The 7,780-nt window shown below is 33.2% G+C and overlaps 1 long non-coding RNA gene across 2 annotated transcripts; it reads left to right on the plus strand.

Moving 5' to 3' along the window:
* The first annotated feature begins 218 nt into the window (after positions 1–218).
* On the plus strand, positions 219–3,325 carry LOC147500696 (uncharacterized). Of its 2 annotated transcripts, XR_015194733.1 has the most exons (6): positions 219–326; positions 891–954; positions 1,972–2,050; positions 2,159–2,268; positions 2,728–2,816; positions 2,975–3,325. It is a non-coding gene; the product is annotated as an uncharacterized LOC147500696 (long non-coding RNA). The 2 variants fall into 2 exon arrangements; XR_015194732.1 differs by lacking the exons at positions 2,728–2,816; positions 2,975–3,325 and having other exon boundaries at positions 2,159–2,662.
* The last annotated feature ends 4,455 nt before the right edge of the window (positions 3,326–7,780 follow it).

A 7,780-nucleotide genomic window follows, 5' to 3' on the forward strand; every position in this document is an offset into this window, starting at 1 on the left:
GTACTTCTTTTCATGATAATTGCTCAAGTTTGACGGGTTATTTGTTGTTAGATCGAGATAATGCTATCTCTCGGCCTAAGTTTAGGCTATGTTTGCTTACATTTTACTTGCCGATGAATGGATTATTAAGTACATTTGGTGTGGTATTAATGTTAGGTGTTGCAATGACAAATGCTAACTAATGTGGCGGCCATCGCGATAATCACGATGAAGGCTTATTAGTACTAATGGGCATTGGAATGTTCATCTACAAATAGGTTCAGCAATACATTTATGTTACAAGAGCAATAAACATTAAATCTCACTTTTGGTCAGATCTACCTCGGGTGAGCTCTCTCCTTTTCTTAATAATATAATTATCCTTTTATTTGTTCAGTATCAACCTAAGCATTCATTAAAACTTAGTACCAATGTACAGTGGGATATCCCAAAACCTTGAGATGAAAATTTTGACACTAACCCAGTTGTTTATAATTGCATGTATGGTGTTGTCATACCAAATATTAGTCTATAGATTAACGAGTTGATGCATTATGAGTGCGATAATAATATTTTAATAAAGTTAGTGGAAGTTGAATGGTGTAATTGTTATTTAACTTATGGTTGTAAATCAATTAAATAGCGCATGATTTTTCTTTGCATGTGCTTTAGTCAAGAGACTTATTTTGTTGTGAATTAAAATGAGTATTCAACGGGAATGGAGTGTACTTTTTTTACTTGACTTCGTCCTCAAAATTAGAAACTAGATAGTTTAAGTGCCTACTAATTAGCGAGTAATAGCTGGCTACTTGACCGATCCTATTAGCTATCTCATTACTACAATGCGTTGTTCTATAAATTGTTACTAATTCGTTATATTTTTTAACAACAATTATGACTTAATTTTATAGAAAGAGCAAGGTAAATTAATTGATCTGGAAGATTTGAAGCCATGCTATCTCTCTAATTGAAAAGGTGAGGTGTACGTACTGTCAGTTGTGCTAATGTGATTCTTTATTCTTTCTAAAATCTATTGATTAACCACGTAATTTTTTTGTTGCCTTTGTGAACTATTTGTATAATGAACATTTTGTTAACCTTTAGACTTATTATTGTGTTTATAAGCTATCTTTCATTTCTTTTGGACATGCATATACATAATTTGTTAGGAGAATCTGATGGTACAAAATGTATGTATTTTTTGGAAGCTTAAATGGGATTTAGGAATGAAGTCCGAGCGAAGAAAATAATGAGGGGAAGAAGGCTTCACCGAACTATCATTGAAATCTAGGCTCCTATATTGAAATCTACTATTTCGATCCAGAGTCGTCCTCCCCACCCTACAAATGAACAATTTTTCTGTAAGCAAAAGCTGGTATTGCTACAACTATGGAAGGGTGAGAAGAAGAAGATCTACCGGACCTGGTTCATGAAGAGGATAAGTAATTACCTCAGCAAGGTGGAAATCAATGCGATTTCATCCATATAATAATGCAGGTCTCAGTGATACTTTCGAAATGATACAAACGGCACCAATGGTTGGTTTTTCATCATAATCGATGGGTAGTTCATTGGTCGACACTTTGGCAATCCTGAAATTACACAAAAGATACTCAGAAGCGTTTGAATTGGTTGTATTTGACCAATAACAAATATTTTACACTTGGCTCACCTAATATAACAACGACTGTAATGGCAAGTATAGTGTTTGTCTTTTTGTTATTACAAAATTATTGAAAAAAAAAAATCACAATTTGATATTAGCTTTGGCGTTACTGGAAAATATAATATTCCGATCTCATACATAATACATAGCTCCGCATTATTACAAATAACTATGTAAATATGATATTATATACTCATTACCAAATTTATAAGCAAATGTTCGTAGATTTTTATCTTAGTAATTATAAGAAAATGCTAAGAATATTTAGCAAATACTTCTAAATTTTTTTTGTTTCTAAACTCATAGATATCTTTATGATTAAGCAGCTGCAGAGCTCAATAAATCCAACAATGAATCCCCACCACTCGATTTCATCTAATCTAGCACACCATACAGAAATCTGGGGTATGTTTTCATCTTTAACGTCCACAACGTTTTAGCTAGGTGGTTATTCTCATTTCTAGCTCATGTATGTTGTGAAGAATATTAAACACGAAAAACATTGTGAAACAGGTATAAGACGACATTAGAGTTGGTAGTGAAGATATTGCGAAGTAAATCACAAGCGGCGGAGTTCCTGGTGGCCTTTGCAAGGATCCAATTATCCAAGACATGGTGCATAAGTAATAATAACATTTTGATTGGATTAGGGGGGAATCATTCGCTCCTTTTTATGGCTTATCAATTAGATCTTCAAATAAGTAACGATGATGAGAATCTTAGGAACTGTTTTCTATTCATTGAATTGGTCATCCATTATTAAAATTGATGAAGTGAAGTTGTATATATAAGCCTTTTGAGATTGAGTTGCAAAGAAGAAATAGTTAGGGACTAGGAAGAGAACAATTTGAACCTGCACCGAAAGGTATAAAAAGAAAAGGGACCTTATATTGCTTAATTATACTTCTTATTTATTTTATATCTTGCATTTGAATCTTATATTGTTTTTAATTACTTAGTTTTTCTCTATTGGATTGCTTTGCTAAATGGTACGTTCGCAGTTGAAGTTTGAACTTTGAACACTTTTGATACTTCTTATAGCATTATATACACATAGTAAAGTGTTTCTTGGTTGTTTGCAGATTGATTAAACATATCTAAAACCAAAATTTAGCACTATCAATACTATGGTTGGTGCTCTTTTGGATCTGGAAAAGCATCTCTACTCATTGTATGAATTTTGTCCGTCCTACTTCATGCAATTTATGGATGAAATTGGTTTTGGTTAATTGATTTTGTTTTTTTATATATTTTTGCATTTATATAAGTTATGCAAGCTTCATATAAGTTATGCCATCTCTGAAAATTTGATTATTTTTTTTTTGTCAGCAATGGTATATCCAAGAAATAAAGTTTGGAATGCAATGATTGTATGACATGCAGCTTAAGATATACACAATGCAAGAGCTTATGCATGTTTTAATTGATGCTGCCATTGACAGATCATCAGGACAAGGAGCCGCTCACAGAAAACATCAAGCTAGATATGTGGAAGAGGTAGAACTTAAAGTTGCCCAAGTGGGCTTAATATGTACGTATTAAAAAAAATTGGTTGTGCATGAGGTGAAAGTCAGAGGTGTTTAGGGTTACATGTTATGGATATATATCTACACACCACTCATTTAGGATTGGGTGAAGAAATGATATCTAATAATCAAAAGATTTTTACTAATATAAGAAGCAAGTGTTTGAACGCATTCATTGCATCCCTTGAGCTAATCATGGGAAATATAATCTATGAACATAACAAATATATCTGAACAAGTCTTCTTGAAACCTTGAGCTACTTCCAGTGTTTTTCAGCATTCGAATTCATCCTTAATCTACTCTTAAGAATTCTGGGGGTGGGGTGTGATAGTTTATGAGTTACGACATGCAAATCTTCGGGGAAAAGGAAGAAAATAGTATTGCAAAGCTACATAACATACTGAGTCTCCTCAATGGGTAAATATTCCTTAAGATAAACATGCAATAGAGATTTAGGATAATTATTTAAGTTCCCAAAAGTTCGAGTGACAAATAAAATTCATTATTGACACATGCAATTAACCATTGAGACAAAAAAAAAAATTCCACCTATTACATAAAATATACTACGGTGAGTAAAGTTAAAACCCCCATCAATTAGGAACCAACGTGAAAGTATTCGAATAAATTAATATAAGTCTGCCATACAGCTCAGTGCGATAATTATCTATAGTAAAAATACAATTTCAAAATCAACTAAAGAAGATACATTTAGCAAAAGTGTCATGTGTTAAACGATCAATTTTTTCAAGCATTACAATAAATAAATAAATTATTGACAGAAGCAAATCCTTCCTGCACACTCAAATCAATTATTCATAAAATAATAATAATAATAATAATCTGTAAAAAGCAAATAAGGAAATTTGCAGTACAATCAACGATGGGCAGATGCAGATGAAGGTATTATCAGTGAATTTTTTAAAAGAATAAAGTGTGAGTTTACACGTGTTATCTTTCGGTGGAATAAATCAAATCTTACCACGTGTTCATTATACAAACAAATGGGCTTATGCATTAAGCACATCAAACAACATTAAAAGCCTAAAAATTGACAACCCAGAAATAATAGATTTGAAAAAAAAAAAAAAAAAACAGGCCCGACCACATTAATTGTACGGGTTGAAAAACAATAATAATTTTAAAATCAGAAACCCAAGCAATGGATTATACTTCAAAAATCAATACATAGATTATTAATTCACTTGGACTTTGGCCTATTTAACCATTAACAGTCAATGTACATATATTATTTTTTCAAGTGGACTTTGGGGCCTTTGGATTGTTAACTATCAATATAGCAGGCCCAACCTATAAGTATTTTTTTAAATTTTACCAAAAAAAATTAAATAAAATGTATTTTTAATTACCGTTACAAAATATATAATAGAAAGTAAATAAAATAATAATAATGGCAAAGCCATAATGAAAAAAATTGCTATTAGATAACACATAGAATAAATAGTAGAAATAAATAAAATAAAAAACAATGCATTTCACAAGCTAAACACGCTAACAAGTGTCTAAACATATTTAATTAAATAAATAAATAAATATATATATATGCACATTTCTTCATGACAATCAACAAGCTCATTCTGATCATGGAACAAAACTCATTAATGGAATTAATTGTGTTCGAACTAAAGTATTCTACCACTAATGAATCGTGTGACGTATACAAGTATTGTTTTCTTTTCATTTTAGTTAAATAAAATTGTAGGGAAAAAAAATCAAAAAAGACAATGTTAATGATTATTTATTAATGAAATAATTAAAAATAACCTTTTATGAAAACAATATTATAAAACGCAACCCGTTTGTAGGACGGGTTCAAAAACTAGTGTGGTCTAGTGGGTATAAAATTATACTTGGGGGCCCAAAATTTAACCAACAAGCTGGGGGCCCTAGGCGGCCGCCTAGTTGGCCTGCCCTCAGAGCCGGCCCTGCCTACAGTATACTAACATTTTCCAGAAAAATATGAGCATGTTTACCGCGGTCAGAAAAGTGTACCGCCAGAAGTGTTTCTTAAAATCAATAAATTTTCCGTGCAAATTCTGGTGAAGGGTTTTGAGACCATGAAGTTAATATCTGGTAAAATTCTGGTAAATTTTCCAGCCATGAAGTGACCAATATCGTCTCTTATGACACAATCAGCTCCAGCTGGTCCCGAGTTCCCAATGCAAAATTCATCAGAATTCAGTTTGAACCAAACCCAAAGGTGGGAAATACCACATTACCATTACAGAGGTGTTTTTCAACTTTGGGCTCTGATCTTCTATACAAAAAGCTTTGCTTATATCTTCCACCAATCTTCTAATTCGGAAAAGACATTGCATGGGGCTCGGCTTCTTGCTTTTAAATCTATTCTCATTACAATCTTTCCAAATTTGCCATAAACCCACTGTAAAGGTTATAATTAAACCATCATCTTGCTGCCAAAAGAGTATGTAAAATCTCTTAAATCCACCGTTCTAAAACCTTTTGGTGGAAGTTAAGACCCAATGAAACTTCCTTGCCCAAAAGGACAGTGGATAAAAAGATGTAACTGTGACTCGTCGGAATCGATATCGCAGAATGCACATGTTTCATCCACCACGAACTTGCATCTTCTACGGAGTTCAGTAGTTGGTATCACTTGGTTTAGGCCCTGCCACAAGAAGAATTTCATTTTTTGCGGTAATTTCTGCTTCCAAATCTTACTGAAGATAGTTAACCCTTTCAAGTAAGATTAAATTGAGTGATTACATTGGCCATCTAAAAAAACGCACACACATATGTTTATCACTTACAAGTTATGACAAAGCAAGATAGACAATTTGAATAAAATTACACCATATGGGAGATTCAAGTTAACTTTTGAACTGTTTGAATTACTTTTGTACTGGCTAGTCTGGATAAAATAGAAAAAATTTCTGCCTCTAATATGGTACAGTAAAAGAAATGTGAATTGTGAAACTGCAGTCACAAACAAGTTATCAGTGAAGTTGAGACCAATTTATCGACCACACAAATTAATATATAGATTACAGCATTTTGAACCATGAAAAGTTAGTCGATAAAATGGTTCTTAACATTTACTTAGAAGTTTTACAATCTGTGGAAATGAAAGTTACATAAATTACACGAGAGTAAAATACAAAGTGAAGAAAAAAAGAAGCGCATTATCAAATGGACCGGACCTGATATGGACCAGAACGAGAATTGATCATATGAGAAGGAATACCAGCAGCAGACACGCCCATAACTGGGACAGTATAATAAGTCTGCATCATGATCCGTTGTTGTAAAGTTTCAAGCGTAGTACCAGCTTCAACAAGATCTTTCACCACTGAATCATAATAGCTCTTTAGTTTCTTCAACATGCACGCATACTTCAGCCTCAACCACTTTAACTTCAAAAGCCTCACTATGTAAAATCCGTTCTTTTTCTTCTTACCGCCTAAACGTATTGCTTTTACTTGTACTTTTCTTTTTCTAGCTCTTTGGAAAAATGAGCTCTTTCGTGACTTGGTGATGGGGTTTTCATGGTTGTTAAGAGTGATTTCTTCTTCTACAGCCATGGGATGGAATGAATGAGCTTTGAGTGCTCTAGAGAAGTATATATCATAAATGAAAGTTGACCACAAAATGTGGTGCAAGCACAAGAGAGGGTAAAAAGCATCTTTGCGTGGGGCCTAATTGTTAGCTAAAACTTGGAAGAGACACTATTTGTCAATAGATAATAGGGATCCCTTGATAATAATGTTACGGGCCTGGTTTGGATTTGTTTCAAGGCCTGGGCTACCACGAGAATATCCTCATATTGTTTCAATAGAATTGATTCAGATGCAAAATGCATTGCTTGGTTTCCATATGGCATTAGCATCAGTGCATCACACATTCACAGTTTCACACTATTGATTTGAGCTAGATCTCAAATTGCAAGTTCGAATGATTTTTATGAGAGGGCAAGTTAGAATGATTCCGGGACTTAATACTCTTGATTTCAACCAAACGTTTAAAACTGCCACAACAAAACACTGGGAATAAAATTAACATAGGAGACATAGGTTTATGCTAGCTACCAAAATGGAAATTTGCTCTCAACCCACCAGACACGTACACCTCACCAATTTTTTCATAATCAAGCCGTTATAGGTAGAGCCTCACAAGTTGACCGTATAGGCCCAATCATCAGGGTTGTGAAAGGTGAGCGAGGGTTAACTTTCGAGACTGCCCTCAAACTGGATCCTCAGTATGCATACATTGATATTATGCAAGTCAACTTCACCAAAAAAAAAATATTATGCACCTGCTACAGTGAAAGTGATGGCTTGAATGTGAAACACCAGCCCAATCCAGTTCCCAAATATAGCCCGGCCCAATCTATTTTGAAACATTATGCGCCAAGCGTTGGCAGAACATTCTTAGCCAAATTCAAAAATTCAAAAAGTGATAAAGATTCCTTTATACAATTTTTTCAATCATATTTAGAAAAACACTATCACATATTTTCATAACGGCTACAATATCTCTTTGTAACATCTCAAAAATATAACGGGATATTTACTTAACAAATATAGCGAGACATTTATTTATGTTGTTATTTCTCAAAAATACTACTAT

This window comes from Coptis chinensis, chromosome 5 (genome assembly GCF_015680905.1).
Source record: "Coptis chinensis isolate HL-2020 chromosome 5, ASM1568090v1, whole genome shotgun sequence".
In the NCBI taxonomy this organism is placed as follows: Eukaryota; Viridiplantae; Streptophyta; class Magnoliopsida; order Ranunculales; family Ranunculaceae; genus Coptis; species Coptis chinensis.